The 19,588-nt window shown below is 57.6% G+C and overlaps 1 protein-coding gene across 3 annotated transcripts in view; it reads right to left on the minus strand.

The window, feature by feature from the left end:
- GTF2IRD1 (GTF2I repeat domain containing 1) overlaps positions 1-8,814 on the minus strand; it is a 113,109-nt gene extending 104,295 nt beyond the window's left edge. For all 3 annotated transcript variants that reach the window (XM_036827446.1, XM_036827445.1, XM_036827442.1), the window contains exon 1: positions 8,643-8,814. The gene's annotated coding sequence lies outside the window, so the exon portion shown is untranslated. The remainder of the gene's footprint in view (positions 1-8,642) is intronic.
- Between the last annotated feature and the right edge of the window lie 10,774 nt (positions 8,815-19,588).

Below are 19,588 nucleotides of genomic sequence, written 5' to 3' on the forward strand. Positions count from 1 at the left end.
GCAGTAAAACGTGTTTAAAGGAGAAGCAACAGCACATTGTGAAGCAAGATGGGAACGCAGTATGTTCTGAAAACTGATGAAGCTCATCATGGCTATCATAGAAACAGGCAGGGCCTGGCTGGGAGTGAGGCAATCAGATGAAGGTCTTCGCCTGGACCCAACACAAGGCCCCCAAGTTGGTCCCCGCAGAAGGCCTTCTGGAGTGTCATTTCCCATCTCTGGACCCTTTCCTACATTGCTGCCCCCACCTCGCCCCACCCCAGAATGCCCACCCCAGACTACTCCTGAATCCCACCCGTCCTCCAGTCACCTCCTGCAGGCTGCCCTCAGGCCCACTGGGGAGTACAGTGGGGCCCATACCCCTGGGTAGCCCAGCACCAAGGTAGGGCTTGGCATCGGGATGCCTCATCACCCACCCCAAGGGTCTGAGAGGTGGACAGGCCAAGGGGACTAAGCACTTCTACCCCTGGGGTTTTCCCAGCCTACAGAAACAGACACTCAGGCACGGCACAGCCCACGCTCCGTGGGCAGAGTAGGCAAGAGCAGAGCAGGGAATGATGGCGTCCAGTTCCTCTCTGGGCAGGCCTGGAGCTCTCCAAGGGCCAGCTCTGGGATCATCGTGTGACAAGTTGAGAAAACACTCTTCACTGGGATGGGAACCAGCTTCTCCCAACTGAACAAGCGGATCCTCCCAAGAACCCTGTCATGCAGGGATAACCACACTCATTTGTTCAGATGAGGCTCAGAGAGGTAAAGTCACTCACCTGAAGTCACACAGCAGGTGAGGGGTAGAAGTGGGACTCGAACTCTTGCCTGTCTGGTTTCAAAGGCTCTGATGGTTAAATGGCACCCTGCTGGGAAGTGGGGAGGCTCTAAGGCAGCCAAAGGAGCCTGCCCCCAAGGAGGGGCACTGGCCTCCCACCCAGGGCATCCAGGAGCATCTCCCCGCCCTGGATGTGCGGAGCACAGAGCATCTGAGGCAGTGGCTGGCTCCGGGCGGGCGGGTGGGCAATGGACCAGGATCAGAGGGAGGCTGTGGTTAGCCTATCCACCCAGAGGGCTGCACCCCCAGCCAGGGCACACATGGAGAACGGGGGCACCCAGCTCCTTCCCAGAGGCCCTACCTTTCCCAAGCTGGGCCTCTCTGCTGAAAGCCACCACACCTGAAAAACCAGCTCCTGGATAAACATGAGACACCAGATGGGCCCAGTCACAAGACCCCCTTGGAGCCCGCCAGGACCACCTTGGAGCTGGCTGGGTGGGCGGGCAGGCAGGAGTCCTGCCTGCTCCAGGGAGCCACCCAGGGGCACCCGAGGGCCTTTCTGCACAGGGCTAGCCTGCCATGGTCCCTCCACCGAGTACAGCCCAAGGGTGGGACTCAGGGGTCCAGCTTTTGAGGACATGGGGGAGGGGACAATGGTGGGGTGGAGGTGGGGGCAGCTGGCTCATCAGGAAAAGTCAATGACTTCCTCACAAGAAACAGTTAAGGGCTTCCCTGGTGGCGCAGTGGTTGAGAATCTGCCTGCCAATGCAGGGGACACGGGTTCGAGCCCTGGTCTGGGAAGATCCCACATGCCGCGGAGCAACTAGGCCCGTGAGCCACAACTACTGAGCCTGCGCGTCTGGAGCCTGTGCTCCCCAACAAGAGAGGCCGCGACAGTGAGAGGCCCGCGCATCGCGATGAAGAGGGGTCCCCACTTGCCACAACTAGAGAAAGCCCTTGCACAGAAACGAAGACCCAACACAGCCAAAAATAAATAAATAAAAAATAAAAATAAAGGAATTCCTTTAAAAAAAAAGAAACAGTTAAAACCCCCCAAATCTCTCAAGACACCCATGCAAGCCATGCTGTTGTCACCCACGGTGTTCCCTTTTCTTAGGAAGCCACAACCCCTGGGGGGGCCCCCCTTCACTCAGGGACCGCCATTCATGAGCCCACAGGCAGTGCTGCCTCCGTTTTCTAGATGGTCAAACTGAGGCTCAGCTGACTGGCAGCCATCCAAGCCACGCGCAGCAGGCAGACGGCAGAGCTGGAATCGGCCTGACCAGAAGCTTCTGTGACCAACCGAAATCTCAGTGCTGCCGCCCACGCGAACATTCAGGAGAACAGCCGCAGCCAACTGTGGATCTCAGATGTTTGTCAACCAACATTTTATTTAGAGCCCTAAAAGGTAACTTGGATAGAAGTGGCCCTACTCCAACTCAGAGGGGGACACAGGGTGCTGGAAGCCCGCATGTCCCCACCTCCTTCCCCCGCGGGGTCCCGTGCCCTCCAGGGCTCTGTGGAAGCCCAGCAGCTTGTGTGACCCCTGCTGAGTCTCACGCTGGCCCTGGAAACCAGATGCTCTGTTCTCCTGTTCACAGATGACCACGCCGAAGCACAGAGATGTGGTGTCACTCACCCGAGGTCACACAGTCCCATTCTGTTTGACCCTACATCATGCTCCTGCCTGCCCTCCTTCCATATCCGCTTGTTTCAGGAAAACACAGAATTTGTATCCCAAACTATAGAGCAGGAGAAGTGGAGACCAGGGACTCACTGCCAGAGACCCCCAGACTCCTTGGGGAGTGGGGCACACAGAGACGGGCAAGACACCACTGGGCACAGACAGCTTCCCTCCCTTCAGGTTCACACTCTGCCCCCAGAGCATCAATTGTCCAGGGAGCCACCTGGTCGATGGGCGGGTGGAAGACTGCAGCCCTGAGGGCGGCTCGCAGGCAGGTGTAATTTCATCAGGAGCTCCCCGTCTGTGCAAGTCACCAGAAACGGAGGATGAAATTCCAGCTCTGCGGACAGAAGTGTGCAGCGATCCTGGCTCAGGGTCGGCTCTCAAAGCGGGTGGGGAGGGGGTGTCTTTGTGAACGTGAGGAAAAGATGCCCCCTCCTCTGGGCGGCCCCGAGCCGGAGCTCAGCTCTCCTCCACGAGAAGAGTGGCGGAGCTCTGTGGTATAGCCGTGCCGTGGAGTACTACTCAGCCCCCAAAAGGACCAGCTCCCGATGCCCCGGCAACGCATTAGGCGGACTGGAAGAAGCTAGACGCAGGCTGCATACCGCGTGACTGCATTTATGTGACGCTCTGGAGGATGCGAAGCCACAGAGACAGAAACCAGATCAGTGGCTGCCAGGGGCTGGGGGAAGGGAGGGGGCTGGCTGCACACGGGCTTGCGAGAACCTCTGGGGGGGATGGGATGTTCTATGTCTTGACAGGGGCTGGTCTATGTGAATGCATGCATTGGTCGAGTTCCTTGGACGGCACACTTAAGCCCTGGGCATTTCACCAGGTATTCCTCATCCCTCGACAATATATATGATAACACGTGGGGTGAGCCCTTCCTACGTGCCGGCCTGGGGCTGGATGCCAGGACCTGAGACCCTGCAGACCTGGTGCCTCTGCAAGTTTCTCACTAGCTTGTGGAGTGACCGATGGATGGATGGACAGATACAGACCCCCCCCCATAGGGCAATTCTGCCAGGAGCCAGAAAACGTACCTTGAGACCCCACTAGACCCCCACCAGCAAACAGGCCTGGCCCTGCCCAAGCCTCCAGGAGAGAAGCAGCCTGAAGGGTCTCCTCCAGCTACAGGCCAGGAAGGGACATGGCCTCAGCTGTCCCTCCTTCCCCAACCACACAGCCAGGCCGGGCACCTATGAGCTGCCCAGGACCCCAAGCCCTCAAGCTGGGACCTCCCGCCTCTGGCTTCCCACCCCGTCTCCACTCCAGACCCGCAGCAGTGTGACCCACCTACCCCTCTGTGGGGCCTCCACCATGCAACACTGAACCCCCAAAACCCCACAGCACCGCCACTGGGCTCGGGCAGAGCGGGGGGATCATCGCCACTTTACACACAAGCACACAGCCAGCTGGGGGGAGGGGACATGGGTCACTCCCTGGCCTTGGGCCCTCCTGCGACATTCCAGGGGCCTCAGTGCAACACAGGGGCTGGGGCTTCTGCCTCGGATGGCGGCGTGGCAGCGGCGTGGCAGCGGGGAGGTAATTCCCAGCAACCGGCATGCTGTACTCACCCGGCATCCCTTTAAAGGGACAACCCCTCAAACCTGTGACCAGCCCAACAAGGACCCTCCCCTACCAGGGGCCCCGGGGGCGCAATCTCCAGCCTTGGCGGGGGGTGGGGAGCACCAGAGAAACAGCCTCCCAGGGCTCAGGCCTGGCCCTGCAAATCCTAATTCGGTGTCAGATAGGGCGACCCCGGCAATTTCCCTGCTCCTCCCAACACTTCTTAATACACCATATGGACCGCAGTGGCACAGAAGACTCTGAACGCCAGGGCCTCGCAGGCTGGGGATCCCTGAGGCCCCATGCTACCCAGGCCTAACAGGAGATCTGGACGCTTGGACCCCAGACAGGAGAAAGCCCAACCGAGGAAATCAGAATCGCCGCTGCCTGATTCAGACTCGCTCTAGACCACCCCCCCCAAGCCTCAGGTTGAGTCCTGACCCCAACTCCAGGCCCCAGCCACACCCTGAGCCCCTCCCTAACCCCCAACAGTCCCACTGCCCAGAGGCCACAGCTGAAAGGTTGCCAGAAAAGACACAAGACCCCCAGTTCAGTCTGAACTTCAGGTAAACAGGAAGTAAATTTTTAGTGTCATTTAGAGCCCCAATACCGCATTATCTGTCGCTTATCCGAAATCCAAATGTAACTGGGTGTCCCTCTTTTAACTGGCTAAATCTGGCAGCCCGGAGCAGGTGGTCCTGAAGCAGGGAGACAGGTGGGCACACAAATAGCTGTGGGTCAGCCAGGCCCAGCTCGGGACCAGGAGGAAGGGAGTTAGGAGCGAGAGTTCTGCTCCCTGCCTGGCACACCCCCGCCAGTCACCCCAAGCCCGTGCCTGGACAAAGCACAGCCTCACCCAGCTCACTCAGGAAACCTAACTCACCCCGAAGTGAACAAGGGCTGTGCCCCATGCGCCATCCTCCCCCAGGGCTCTGAGCCTCTTTGTGTCATCAGACATAACCCACAGCACTAAGTCTGAAGTGACGAAATATCGATCCCAGTGAGACAGTCCCAGCCAGACATCCTGCAAATGAGGAATCTGGGTGCCCAGCGAGGCTGGCTCCCCTTGGGACTCACCTGGACACCCCAACATTTACACCCAGAAGTCCCCACTGTCACCCTGTCACCAAAGGGGTGACGTGCCACTGTCTTCGGACCAGGTTCGTCTCCTTCACTCCTCCCATATAAAACAATCTTCCCCACAGTCTGCCCCTGCTTGTGAATTCCTGCCGGGAATTCCCTTCCAGTCACCACAAGGGGTCACATCTCATAGGCCCCGCATCCTCCCGGGGGATCCCGAGCCCTCCCGAGCCCTCGGTCCTGGGTCTCGCTCTGCCCTCTGGGACTTGTGAATTAACCCTGCAGTTCTTGTTCCCAGTGCCCCCCTGAGGCCTCCACAGACCCCCTGGAGCTGGCACACCCTCCTGGTCTGTCCCAAGGAACCTGGCTGTGTCTTGGCTGCAGAGCGTCAAAGAGAGAGATGTCCGCAAATGGCTGAGAGTCGGAGGATCAAGAGACGCTGGATGGGGCTTCCCTGGTGGCGCAGCGGTTAAGAATCTGCCTGCCAATGCAGGGGACATGGGTTCGAGCCCTGGTCTGGGAAGATCCCACATGCCGCAGAGCAACTAGGCCCGTGAGCCGCAACTACTGAGCCTGCGCGTCTGGAGCCTGTGCTCCGCAACAAGAGAGGCCGCGACAGTGAGAGGCCCGCACACCGCGATGAAGAGTGGCCCCCGCTCGCCACAGCTGGAGAAAGCCCTTGCACAGAAACGAAGACCCAACACAGCCAAAAATAAATAAATAAATAAATAAATAAATTTATTAAAAAAAAAATGAGACGCTGGATGGATGACACTCAGGGAGCAAAGCCCCAGGCTCAGGTTTGGGGGAGACATAGGCTGGGGTGATGGGGTGAGGAGCCTCCCAGAGGATGTGGGGCAGGAAGCTCAGGGAAAGACCATGGGATTCCAACCATTGTGGGAACCTGCCCCAGAGACGGGAATTCAGGAACAACACGAGAAACTGTGCTTAGCAATGCGGACCCTGGGGCAGGACTTCATTCATTCATTCACTCAATAAGTATTTGGGGACCAGCCCTGGGGCACCACGGAACTGAAAGCAAGCCTCAGTCCCCGCCCTGTCCCTAGTACAATCGGGACGTGTAACTCTTGATTAAGATCAATGTTGGGACAGGGGAAGGACAGAATGTCATGGGGACACAGAGGTAGCACCTTGGCCAGTCCTGGGAAGGCTTGGGAAGGCTTCCGGCTGGAGGACATGACAGCCAGCTGAGTCCGGACAGAGGAGAGGAAAAAGGCAAATTCTACAGCTCTTATCCCCAGTCCTCACCAAGTGGGGCCATTTAAGGAAGCCCTGCCCCCGCAGGTGGGAAGAACCTCTGAGGTGAGAGGAACGGCACGTGCAAAGGCCATTCAGGAAAACTGCAAGCTTGCAGGTTTCAAAGAATGGGCCCAGGAGGCAGCGGGTGGGCAGACGAGAGCCAGGGGACACGAAGCAGAACCTGGAATGAGGATGGACCAGCAGATGTGGTCTGTGGTTCCAAGGTCACGCTTAGGACACGAGAGCCCAAGCTTGTCACCCACCACATCACCCTCAGATCCTCACCCGGGGTCTCCAACAACTGGGCCATTGCCAAACTGGGGACGCCCTGGCTGCTGGAGACAGGGAGGCTGCAAGAACAGCTGTCTCCGAGACCCCTATCATTACGTCTGCCTTTCCGACTACTTCCAAGCATCAAACAACTGGAACCACGTCAGAAGGCTAGCCAGCTCGGGGAGACTGCCTTAAATGAACAGATGAAGCACGTTGCAAATAAATGACCCTTCCTCCAGCATCTAGAGAACGGTCCTCTTAAGTAGGTTAAGCCTGCCCCTACAATGCTATCTTCCCAGACCCAGTTTTGCAACCTTTTCCCCCCAAGTCCACCCACATTTTGAACGAGTGGTCAGTGAGTGGCGGCCGAAGGTCCCAACCCTGCCTCGCTTCCTCCGCTGGGGTCCTCTGGACCCTTTGAGTCAGAGCCAAAACTTTCTAGGTCAACCCTCGGAGCAGGGTACAGAATTGGGTGTGGTCTTCAGCTTCCCCACCTCCCAAAAGCAGATTGGGGCTCTGACATCCTGTCACCTTGGGGCCAGCCTGTCACTTGGTCACTGGTCCCTGTTCAGAAGAAGGAAGAGTGTACCTTCCCACCCTCCTGGGCCCCTGCCTACTGATGGCCACGTGACCGCCCCCATCCTTTTTGCCCTTGTGCGCCGCCCCTCCCTGGCCAGCAGTCACAACCTCCCCACCACCACTGACTCTCACTCTGAATATAATAATCGATTGCCGATGCCCTTACCCTTTGGGAATGACGCTGCTGAAATAAATGGGCTGCTCAGAGGCACTTCCCCAGCCCGGAGGCCCCAGGTCAGTACCAGGGAAGCAGGCAGTCCTAGCCACCGAGCAACCAGACACACGAGGGAGACGACTGGCAGAGGGAGTCAGAGCAGCTTCTGGCCACCCCTTCCTTCTGCTGTGGGCAGATAGAGAGAAGCCCCCGCAAATGCCCACTCCTCTAGAAGCTGTCCGGACCTGCCCCACGCCCCACATCAACAGCACCATACTCCACCCAAGGCCATCGCTTTCCCCACGTGCCGGGCAAGGAGGACCCCTACATGCCGAGCTCCTTCACTTGGGCTGTGATGTGGACATAGGAGCCTCCCACCCCAGGTCTAGTCCTGGGAGCCTGGATCACAGGGCCAGATGTCCAGGGCTCGAGTCCCCTCCAGCAATGCCAGGAGGGTGGAACTCTCAACTGCACTGTCCCCCTCTGCCCTGGGCCCAGGCCGGGGCATCACCCCTCTCCCTGGCCACAGGCAGGGGCTGGGGGACCCAAGAAAGGCATTAAGCCCATCATACCCAAAGCTCATCCAGCATCCTATGGCTGCTCCAGGGGCCTCCCCACCCATCTGCGGGAACTCAGAGACCACCCACAGACAGGGCATCCCCAACTTGCTCCTCTGAAAGCTTTGCGACCCCCTGCTGCCATCCTCTGAATCTCCTTCCCCCCACCCCACGAGGAGCTCAGCTGCCACCACTCAGGCCAGCCCCCTCCCCAGGGACCCCAACAGGAACCACTGTGCCGGGGCAGTCCTGCCTGGCTGTCCTGTTCAGTCCTGCCTGAACTCAGCCTGTAAGTGGGGGGCACCGGCCAGGAGACCGGCCCAGCCCGAGAAAGGCGGAGGTGGGGGGAACTGGGGGGCGGGGGCCGCGGCCTTCCCAGCCCCCTCCGCTCCCACACTGGCGCCCGCCGCCTGGGCAGCACAACTGACCTCATTCGCCAACTGCAGCAGCCTGCGGGCGCCCGCTGCCCGCCCCGGGCGCCCCTACCTCCGGAAGGGCCGGGGGGTGACAGCTCCCGACTGCCACCCCCTCCCGGCAGGTGGGGGCGGCCGTCCCTCCCCTCCCCCGGCCCGAATTATAATCCCAGTCACGTGCCTCCCAATGCACCCAAAAGCCGGACCCAGATTCTGTAACACCTTGAGGGGGAGGGGCGGGGGCCCCGGGGGGGTGGGAGGAGAGGGGAGAAGGGCCTCGGCGCCCGCCCCCCGCAAAAGTTTCTCCTACCTTGGAGGATCCCCAAGCGCTCCTGCCAGCGGCGCCCCGGCCCCGGCCCGCGGCCAGGACTCAGCCTCCTGCCGCTGCCTCCTTAATTAATCCAGGAGAATGGGGGAAGGAGAGGCAGAGGGAGGCGCGGAGCGGCGGAGGGGGCGGGCGGGAGGAGAGCGGGGCGCTGGGCGGGGAGGGGGCCCGGCGGGGGCTCTCGGGCCGGCCGGGGGGCTGGCGCTCGGCGGCCCCCACCCCCGGCGCGGGCTGCGGCGGAGGGCGGGGCGCGGCGCGGGGAGCGGAGCCGAGAGCGGGAGCGCAGGGAGGCTCTTTGTTCTGTAATCCCAGTAAGATTGCCAGCCATTCGCCCCGGCCCTAATCCCAGCCCCGCGCAACACCACCCTCCATTGGCTGCCATTTACATACGGGATTAGCCCGCCCTGCCCGCCCCGCGCCCCGGTCTGGGCACCGCGGGGGGAGCGCCGTGCCCCCGCCCCGCGCCCGGCGCCCTGAGCGCGCTCCGCCCCAGCGCCCGCCGCCAGGGTGGCCCGCAGGAGGGGCGGCCTCGGCGCCCCCTGGCTGCCCGCGACTCCCCTCTGCCTTCCCAGGTCAGGCCGGGGCGGATTAGAAAGCCGCGGCTCGGCCCGGGAGACCGGGGCGCAGGAGCCGGGCCGGAGGGTCAAGGTCACTCAGCGGGCACTGGGAGGATACCCGGGAGACACCAGGGCCCGGAGCGACCGTAGGCCCGGCGCGCCACGCGCTGGGGAAACTGGAAGTGCAGCGGCTGGTCACCCCTGCCGTGCCCAGGTTATTTCCCGGTGGCTTGGCCCGGGTGCCTCTTTCAGCCTTTGTCCCCTGGGATGGAAAGGAAGGCAGTGAGTGACATGCCCAAGGTCGCAGCAGATGCAGTTGAACACGTCAGGTCCCATCTTGTCTGAGCAGCCCTCCTGATTCCCCCGACCCAGGCCACCCCCTTCCCCTCCATACCAGCCGTGCTAAGGAGTCAGAAGCACACCTCCGATCCTCTGCAAAGCGTGCATCTTAATTCATCACGAGGAGCACGGTGGTTCATTGCAGTGCCCTGAGCCCTGTGCTAGGCCCTTGCTATGCTGGACACTGCGGGGAGGAAAACAGACCAGGCAGGCCCCAACCCCGGGGAGTGCCTGGCCTAGATGGAGGGAGTCAGATTGAGAATCTACTAGGTCCTAGCAAAGCCCACTGGGGCCCTGCCGGGCACACAACGGGCCCTTGGTAAAGGCTGACCTTGGCTGGCCAGGTGTCCCCCTGGCAGGCTGTGTCCACACTGCCCAGCCCGAGGCCAAGCCCAGAGGGGCCCTTGTGCCCAATGAATGCCTTGCCCGCAGAGGGTATCAGCCAGAGCAGGGGATTGGGAGTGAGGCCACAGTCACGCCCTCCAACCCATGCTGCCCCGGCCTCTTGGGGATACTCTCTCATCTTCTTTGTCGCCGGGAGGCCTGGGGACACCTTGAAGCACCCTGTCTTGTGGTCCCCCTCAGGCTCACATCCCCACCTGCCCTGTGCTGGCCCTGGTGTGGCAGAGTGACTAAGGGGAAGGGCCAGGGTCTGGAGCCTGACCGCGTGGCTTCAAATCCTAGCTCTTACCACCGTGTGACCTTGGGCAAGGCAGTTCACCCCCAGAGCCTCCATTTCCCCCTTCCTGCAGCCTCTCAGTGAACCACGGCGTGGCCGCTGCAGATAACAGTGATGATGGGCACTGCTAGTTAAGCATCTACCAGGCACCTATATCTACTAGGCATATTACCTAGGCTATCACCATTCCTTACATGAAGCCTGCAAGGCAGTATTATTGGCCTCGTTTTGTAATGAGATGAAGTGACTTGCTTAGGGACATGCAGCATGTGAGTGGCATTGCTGGGACCCTCTCCATAGCCCTCATTCTGCCCACTGGCCTATGGTCCCTCCATTACATCTGCACAGACCCATGAGGTTTTGGGGGTTAGGCATGGCCTCAGTGGGCCCAGCTAGGGGAAGCTGGTCCCAGGAAGGGCTGGCTGGCTGAGCTGTTGGTTTCTGGGCAGAATGCTTCCTGGACCCCAAGTCCAGGGGCAGAGTGCCAGAAACCTCTGGACCCCGGGGCCTAAAGGATTGGAAGCTTGGTGTGTGCTCAGGACTGCCCTCTGCAGGCAGAATCCAGAGCGGCAGACAAACAAGTGGAGTGCTGAGAGGGCACGGCCTGCCTCTGGGCTGTTCCTCCCAGTGGGAACAGCCAGCCTCACTTCAGCCTCACACAGGCAGAGACTGGGGGCAGTGTGATACAGCAGAAGGCCCTGGCCTGGCATGTCCAGGCCCCGCTCAGTTGCGTGTGACTGGGGTATGACAGCTGGCTCCACGTTCACTGGCTGTGTCCTAGGCCAAGTTAGTTGCCCTCTCTGGGCCTCAGCTTCCTCATCTGTAAAATGGAGTCAAGATAGTCCTTTCTTAGGAACGAAATTGGGTCATTTGTAGAGAAGTGGATGGACCTAGAGACTGTCATACAGAGTGAAGTAAGTCAGAAAGAGAAAAACAAATATTGTATATTAGTGCATATATGTGGAAACTAGAAAAATGGTACAGATGAACCGGCTTGCAAGGCAGAAATAAAGACACAGATGTAGAGAACAAACATGGACACAAGGGGGGAAAGCGGGGTGGGGGGGATGAATTGGGAGATTGGGAGGAACATATATACACTAATATGTATAAAATAGGTAACTAATATCTATTAGAACTTGCTGTATAAAAAAAATAAATTTTAAAAAAAGGTAGTCCTTTCTTCATAAGATTGCTATGAGGATTAAATGGCATGTAATACAGGAAAATGTTTAGCAAAGTGCTTGATGCATAGTAGGTGCTTGACAAAGGGCAATTCTCATTTAAAAAATTTGTTGGTTTCATCTAGGGGCAAAGTCAGACGTGGAGTTTTTGCTTGGACTGCTCTTCATAAGGAGGTGGGGATTCAAAGGACAAGGTCATGGACACTCACATTTCTGTCAAGTTCAATTCCTTCTCCAGAGAAGGGCAGCAACATCTCCTTAAGCAGAGAGGGGAGTTTGGTTGAGAAATCCTTGCCAGTGGCTTCTTTCCACCTACAGGAACTTCTCCTGCCAGCTTTCTGAAGCGCATTTGCACTGGCCCTGCCCCATCCTCACCCAGGCCTGGCCAGGTCCCCACTATTACACAGATGTGGAAACCAAGGCTCTTCTCTCCACCTTCCTCCTAACTCTCTCAAAGCCACAGGATTGCTCCCATGACAAAGCCCTTTCCACGTCCACGTTCACTTAACCAGGTGGGCCTGCCAGCCCCCATTTCACAGGTGGGAATGTAGGATGGTTGGTCATTTGTGGAAGTGACGGTGCGTCTGGGCGTCCTGTCTCCCCATCAGCCCAGGAACTCCCAGGCAGGAGCCGGTCTCTTCTTCCTGGCCCAGTGTGTTTGATTCAGGGTCTCTGACCAGCAGACTGGCCACCCGAGAGACCTACCATATGGACTCTGTCCCCTGCTCCCTGGGGGGTTTGGGCCCAACTTGGATCCCTGACCTCCTTGTGCATTGTTTCCTTTCCCACGATTCTGGGCCACTTCTGGCTCCTTGTTCCTTGGAGGTGAGACTCCACGGGGTGGGGGTGGGAGTGGAGGGTAGAAGGACAGCCTAGCCATCTCAAGGTATCCCTTTTCTGAACACTGGGACAAGCCCAGAGGGAGCTGGGGCTTGGCTGCCCTGGATGTGAACACAAGGACCAAAGGTGAGGACGGTGAGCCCAATGCTCTCATCTTACAGGTAAGCAGCCCGCAGTACCGAGAGGGGAAGGATCAACCCACAGCAGCCCAGCGGCGAGTGGCAGGCGAGGACCTCTGGACTCCCAATCCCCCCAACTGCCGTTCTTTTCTGCCATCTCCGTGGCTTTCCTTGGATTTTCAGGAAGAATGATTTTATCTGATAATAACTATCTAGCCTTTAAAAATGAGACTTGAATGGTTTCTGGATTTAACTACTCCTGTTTCTCTTCAGAGCAACCTATCTCTTATTCCATCATGGAAACCAAAGGGAAAGTAGATTCGATGTATGGAAGTGTGCTTTCAAGGCAGCATGTAGGACCCATAAAACAAGGTCAGGCAAGGTGAGCAGAGAATCTGTAAGCCTAGATGTTAAATGTTATCCCTATCAGCCAGGGTGCTCAGATGGTGTGAGGGCTGCGAAGGAGCAAAGGATTGGTGATGGGCTTGCTTGGGGGTCCCAAGTCTGGGACCCAGATTTCCAACCCCCTCCCCCAACAAAGGGCCATCCCTCAGGCCTCCGGGCATCTACTTTCATCCCCTGCCTGGGCCCTGTCCTCCCAGATTTTTCTTTCCATGGCTCATCCAGAATGCTAAGGGCAGAAATCATCTCCCTTCTTCCAAGCTTTCCAGACCCCAGAGAGCAAAGCCCTAGTACTGGGATTTTGGGCACCCTGGCAAGCTGGGGCAGACAACTGGGAGGCAGGGAGGTCTTCCTTTCATGACACAGGCAGCTCTGCAGCCCCAGCCTCCCAGGCCCCGGGGTTTGGCCCTGGTTAGTAGTGTACGGCCACACGGGCCAACAGAAATAGAATATGAGCCACAAATGCATGCCACGGAGGAAATTTTAAATTTCCTAGTAGCCGTGTTGAAAGAGTAAAAGAACTAGGTGAAATTCATTTTAGTCGTATATTTGATTTAACCCAACATACCCAAAGTGTGTTCAACATGTAATATTTTTAAGAATTGAGATATTTTACATTCTTTTCCTTGTACTAAGTCTTTGAAATCAGTGTCTATTTCACACTTAAAACACATCCCAGTTTGGGCCAGACAGACTTTAATATGTAACTAGTGGCCATGTGTTGGACAATGCGGGTCTGTGGGGTAATTTTCCAACCCTTTTTAAGTGGCAAAATCTTTTTTTCCAATAAACTCTTGCAAAGAAGCTCAGTCCATATGCTGCTCTGGATGGGAGCAGAAGTGGAGGTCCTGGAGCTGCCTCGAAATTCCCTTCATCTGCTGATTCCTCTGAGAAGCCCCTGTAGACCCCCTGCCCCCCGCTTTCCATCCCTCCCTTCCCTGCTCCACAGAGCAACCATTGAAAAATACTAATAATAACAATAACGTGGGAGTTGCCTGATGGTCCAGTGGTTAGGTCCAAGACTAGGTGCTTTCACTGCCGTGGGCCTGGGTTCAATCCCTGCAAGCCACGCGGCACAGCAAAAAAAAAAACCAAAAACCAAAAAAAAACACAATAACTGACATTTACTGAATGCTTACTCTAAGCCAGGCATGGTGATCAGCATCTTCCATCAAGCCCATTCTGTGGAAGAAACAGGCTCAGGGAGGTACCTGAGAAACACGGTCAAGGTTACAATTCCATCATCCCACCCAGAAGTTAGGCTGAGGCCGCCGGTGAGTCTTCCGTGGCCCCAACTTGGAGGATGTGGGACAAGGGGGAACAAAGCCTTTGTCCCTCACATCATCCCCCACAAGGGGCCCCTGCTTCTCAGGTCTTGGCCCTCCAGCCCCCCACTCCCACCCCCACCCCCAGCGGGAACCAGCAGGCTTGACTTTCCAGCAAGTACCAGGCAGCAGCTCTGCTAAGCAAATTTAGAGTTATAAATTAGTGAAGACTTAGAACAACTTCAGGGCCAGAAAAGGAAAAAACAAGGGGAAAACACTTCAAAGCAACTTCCCCAGAAACTATAGGAAAAGAGCAAAGTCAGTAAAAAAGCTCTGGGGGGACTTCCCGCTCTGAGTGTGTGTCCACGGAGGGTGCGGGGAAGAGAGGAGCAGCCGGGAACCCCCTCCCTGCTGGAAGTCTAGCACAGCAAGAACTGAAGCTCAGCTGCGTTGTTTGGGTACTTTCTTTTCTCCAAGCCTCAGTTTTCTCATCTGCAGAGGGGGTTTCTAACATAGCCCAAGGCCTACAGTGAGTTGAGCCCCAGCCCAGTGCTTGACACAAGGGCAGGGAACCAGGTGAGGCAAGTGGACGAGCTGGAACTGGGGGTCGTGTTGTGGCATCTTCCATCTCAGCTCGGCTACTGACGGGGGGACTTGGGCCTCAGTCTCCTCCCCTGTGCTTGTTAAAAGCGCAGGTCCAGGGACTTCCCTGGTGGTCCAGTGGTTAAGACCCTGTGCTTCCATTGCAGGGGGCAAGGGTTTGATCCCTGGTTGGGGAACTAAGATCCTGCATGCTGCACAGTGGCCAAAAAAGAAAAAGAAAAAGAAAAAGAAAAAAAGCGCAGGTCCAGACCCTTCCTGGAGATGTGCTGGCTCGGACACCGGAGGGGTTGGGAACTTTACACTTTAGAACCCAGTCCTGAGGTCTTTCTGACACACATTCAAGTTTGGGGAGCACTAGCCTTCATGTTCTCCAAGGGTCGCTCAGGCGCTGGCATCTGTGGTTTGCCCACACTCAGCCACACAGCTCCAGCCCACGGCCACGTCCCCTGTGCCACACGGCACTCCAGTTTGGCTCCTCCTTCACAGGCTGCCGGTGCCCAGACCAGCAGTCAGGCCAGACATCTGGCCGGGCCAGATCAGCCCTGCAATGGGAGAGCCCTAATTCCACACCAAGGCGCCCTCTCTGTAGCAGGCATCCTTTAGACCCAGTCTCCACCTGCCCCTGGGAGCTCGGAGCCAACAATGAACACAGGACGATGTGGTGTATGCAGCAATGAGGAGGCCCTGTGCACTGGAGCCAGAGGGGGCACCCGACTCAGCCTGAGGAGGAATGGGGGTGGCCGAGGCCACGCTCTCCTCTCCCATGGGAAATAATAAACCAACAGCCCCGTCTGGCATCCATGCCATGGGCCCGCTGGTCCAGGGCCTCAGCACATGCTGAAATAGTCCTTTCCACCCCAGGATTTTCTGCTCCACCCCCAGGAGAAGACTTATCACACAGGGTCTCCCTGTCTCTCCCATCAGCCTTCCATACCACCCCATCTCCCAAGGGGAAGTCTGGTCCAGGCCTTGGAACCAAGTCTTTGCTTTTGCATCAGTGCATGCAAGCGGGCCTTTGCATACACAGTCCTTCTAAACCCAACGCCTAACCAAGTCAGCTCTTCATCCTCCAGATCTCAGCCTTCCTGACCGCACTGACCCGGCCACCCATCCCACCAAGGCTCTCAGAGCCCGTTAGGAAAGAGCAGGGGACAAACTCTGAACACTTGGCTCCCATTGGAATTTTACGCTGGGTGAGTGATGATTCAATCCCTGTCTGACTCACCCATTAAAATCACGTGAGGACAGACATGGGGAGGGGTCCTGGTGTGCCTCGGGGTCCCCAGCACCCAGCCCTCCACAGTAGAGCTCTACAAACATTTGCTGAATGAATGAATGGATGAATGAATGAATGAAAAAGGCCTCATCTGTCTGCTGTCACGTGACTTGCTGGTCTCTGTTTTTTTTCTCTCTCTCTCTCTCTCTCTGTTACTCTCCATCTGTTGCTGTCTTTTTATGTAGCTCTCTCCAGCAAAATATGCACCTGGGTCTGTTTCTATGTCCTAGTGTCTGCCCTGGCCTCCGTCTCTCCTTGTCCCATATCATCTCCGTCTCTCTCTCTGAATCTGTCTGTCTCTCTGTCTACATCTTTCAAGTGATGCTGTCTGTCATCTCTCTCTCCCTGAACCTTTATCTCTCCCAGCTCTCTCAGGGGGATGTTTCTCTCTGTCTCTGTGTTTCTGTCTCTCTCTTTCTCTGGGGGTCCTCACTTCTCTTGCTCTCTGCGACTCTCTCTCCTTGTGCCTCTTGTCTCCGCCGTCCCTGCTCTCTGTCTCCTCCGACTCTCCTCTCCTGGAATCTTTCAAGAACTGAGAGAGGCATATAATTGCGCTGGGGCCGTCTCCATGGTTGCAGCTGTGGCGTAACTGAAAGATCACTTTGGAATGACCGTCTTTGTAATAATTGCACCGTAATAGTTTCTGTGAGGCAGAGTAGGGCTCGGTGTGAGGTGGCCAGGACAGCCAGGGACCCTGGCGGGAAAGGGCCACCTGCAGCTACCAGTATCCCAGGGCCAGGCTCCGGAGGGGACACTTGGCCTTGGCCAGAAAACAGGAGGGGGGCGGGAGTGGGTGAGTGGGGAGGGAGGCCAGTCTCCCTGCCCCTACATGCCCTCCCTGCGCCTACCCGCTGGGCCCTGCTCCTGTTTATAATTTATGCTTATGATCAGAATTATCAGCAATAATGATAACATGATTATAATTGCTGAGCTGCCTGGCTCAATTGCAGCACTGTTGGTAAATATTATGATAGGGAATAGCATGAGGTCAGTACCTCCCAGACCTTGAGGATGGGGTGAGGGATAGGAGGGGCACAGCGGGTATGTGGTCCCCCACCCCATCCTCTCCAGAAGAACTTCTGCTTGGCCATTTGCTGATCCATTTTAACCCCCAACGATCCTCCCCGTGTCTGCCTTAAATCATTCCTGCTTTCGGCTCAGCAGGAAGCATTTAGAAGCCTGCAGGGTGTCACCCCACCAACAGAGGGCTCTCCAGAGCTGTGGTGTGACTGCCACCTGGGAGGTGAGGGGGCACAGAAAGGATGGCCCTTCCACACCCAATTTGGGTTTGACTGGCGATTCAGTCCCACAGGAGCTCGGGGGTGGTCTGAGGGGTCTTGGCAGAGGGCTAAGGGGCAGGACAGGGCCACTGCCCTGAGCACAGTCCCTGGGGGACGGGGGACATTTCTGACATCCAGAGGCCCCGCTTCCTGCCCAGGTGAAGTGAAGCTGGAGGCCCAGGGTGTGAACAAGAACAAGAACTGCATCCTGCATCAGATGTAAAAACAGCCCCTTTAAGGGAGGTCACCCAGATCATCCGAGGACAGGGACGAGATGTGCCCACTGCCACCACCCAACAGCCCACTCGGCCGAGCTGAGCCCCCTGGATCTCGGTGGGACCGGGCGCCCCCTCAGCCTGCGTCCTCCAGCAGCCTGGAATAACCGTCCGGCTCTGATGCTATTAAGTGCGTGGTTAGAAAAGATGGGTGCGGGCTTCCCTGGTGGCGCAGTGGTTGAGAATCTGCCTGCCAGTGCAGGGGACACGGGTTTGAGCCCTGGTCTGGGAAGATCCCACATGCCGCGGAGCAACTAGGCCCGTGAGCCACAACCACTGAGCCTGTGCGTCTGGAGCCTGTGCTCCGCAACGTGAGAGGCCCGCGCTCCGCGATGAAGAGTGGCCCCCGCTCGCCGCAACTGGAGAAAGCCCTCGCACAGAAATGAAGACCCAACACAGCCATAAATAAATAAATAAAAGATGGGTGGGCTCTGAGAATCAGAGTGAGGCTGTAGGCGAGTGCACCGGTGCCCCAGGAGAGGGCCGAGGTGGCAGCGAGGACGGACTGGCCCTCCAGGCTGCCTTGTGGGTGGCAGGGCGAGGCTCCACACTCCTGTTTTATATCCGGAGGCTCAGAGGCTCAGAGACACTTCCCAAACTCCGAGGAGCAAGGGGCACAGCTGGCATGTGCCCTGGGCCCGTCTCTGGCGACTTGGAGCCTTTCCGGACAGGACAGAGCCCGGCCGGCCCCCAGTCCTCCATGGGCTGCATTATTCATGAGCCCCACAATCCCCCCCCGGGGATAAACATTCAGAAGGAGCGTTTCAAATCCACTCTCCTGCTCTGAAAATAAATGAATGAGCAGAGAATGCCAGTGCACACGGAGGCCATGGGCCCAGACTCCTCAGCGTCCTGGGAAAGCTCACAGATGGCCTATTTCTGTCCCCTCACCCCGGGCCCCTGACCAACAGGGCCTGAGACCAACACAATTGGCAAGCTGGGCCGAGCCCAGAGCGGGGGTCTGAGGCCAGATGCCCCTCTCTGTCCACTTTTCCTGCCCCGGCCCAGGGCCAGCCCACCCCCAAATCCAGGTGACCCAGGTGACTCTGGTCCCTGGCACTTGTTGGGTCCCAGGCAACTGGCACTGTCTCGGGATCCTCCGGGGACTGGGAGCTGGTCAGACCCAGAGGAACTGCCTGGGCTCCTCGCCAGGGTCAGGCTGGACACACACTTAACTGGTGCTTTTGTGGCCTGAAAAATAAATAAAAGAGGCAGCGTGCTCCTGTCTCCATTGCCTGGAAGATGCCCCCACAGCCCCCCCACCCCCCCGAGCTGCCTCTGCCCTTCTCCACCAGCCCCTCGGGAGGAGCATCTCACACAGGAGGTCCTCGGCCCAGAACTCCGGGGTGGACCCTCGCCAGAGAGTGCCTCGAAGGTGGGAATGTTAATTCGGTTGAACCCACGTCAATGTGAATTAAAAAAAGGAGGTCAGTGCTCGGGGCCAAGGTCACAGAAAATGGACTTGGTTTCAACAGCAAGGGGGCAAACTGAGAATTGTCCATCTGAAGTTCAAGTGGAGACGTCGCATGGTACAGGAGCTGTACCTTCAGGGCTGGGCTGCTGAGATGAGGCAGGACACGGGAAAGCCATCCAGGTAGCAAATTCCGAAGAATACGTTCAAAGAACTCGTCAGCTCTGGTCCCCGAGGAAGGCAGAGCTGTGGGCGAACGTGTGTTCTTGCTGTACAGGAGACAAGGGGGAGTACCTGGACCCAGGGAACCAGGGTCTCAGCCTTGGAATTTCCTTCTCTGCATCCCCAGCCCCAGCCCAGGGCCCCATCTCACACCAGCGAGCTGGTGTGGATAGGATTTCAGCCCCCACCTGCCCCCTCAGCACAAACTGTCCAATCCCCGAGGTCTCACCTCCCAGGTCCCCGGAGGCTGAGGGACATTTTGAGATCTCATAAAGGAAGTATCCTTTGGGTGACAGAATGGAACTGTTTGCTTTACTCTGGAGCAAGGAGTCAGGAGTTGCTGTGCTACTGCAGGCAAGTCCCTTTCCCTCTCTGAGCCTCCGTTTTTTTCAAAATGGGAGGAGTTATCCAACGTTCTAATGAATTTCCCTGGGCTTCATCCTAAATGGTCTAAAAGGGGCCATCTAGGCGAGAAGGAT

The sequence above is a fragment of the Balaenoptera musculus genome, chromosome 15, assembly GCF_009873245.2.
Source record: "Balaenoptera musculus isolate JJ_BM4_2016_0621 chromosome 15, mBalMus1.pri.v3, whole genome shotgun sequence".
In the NCBI taxonomy this organism is placed as follows: domain Eukaryota; kingdom Metazoa; phylum Chordata; class Mammalia; order Artiodactyla; family Balaenopteridae; genus Balaenoptera; species Balaenoptera musculus.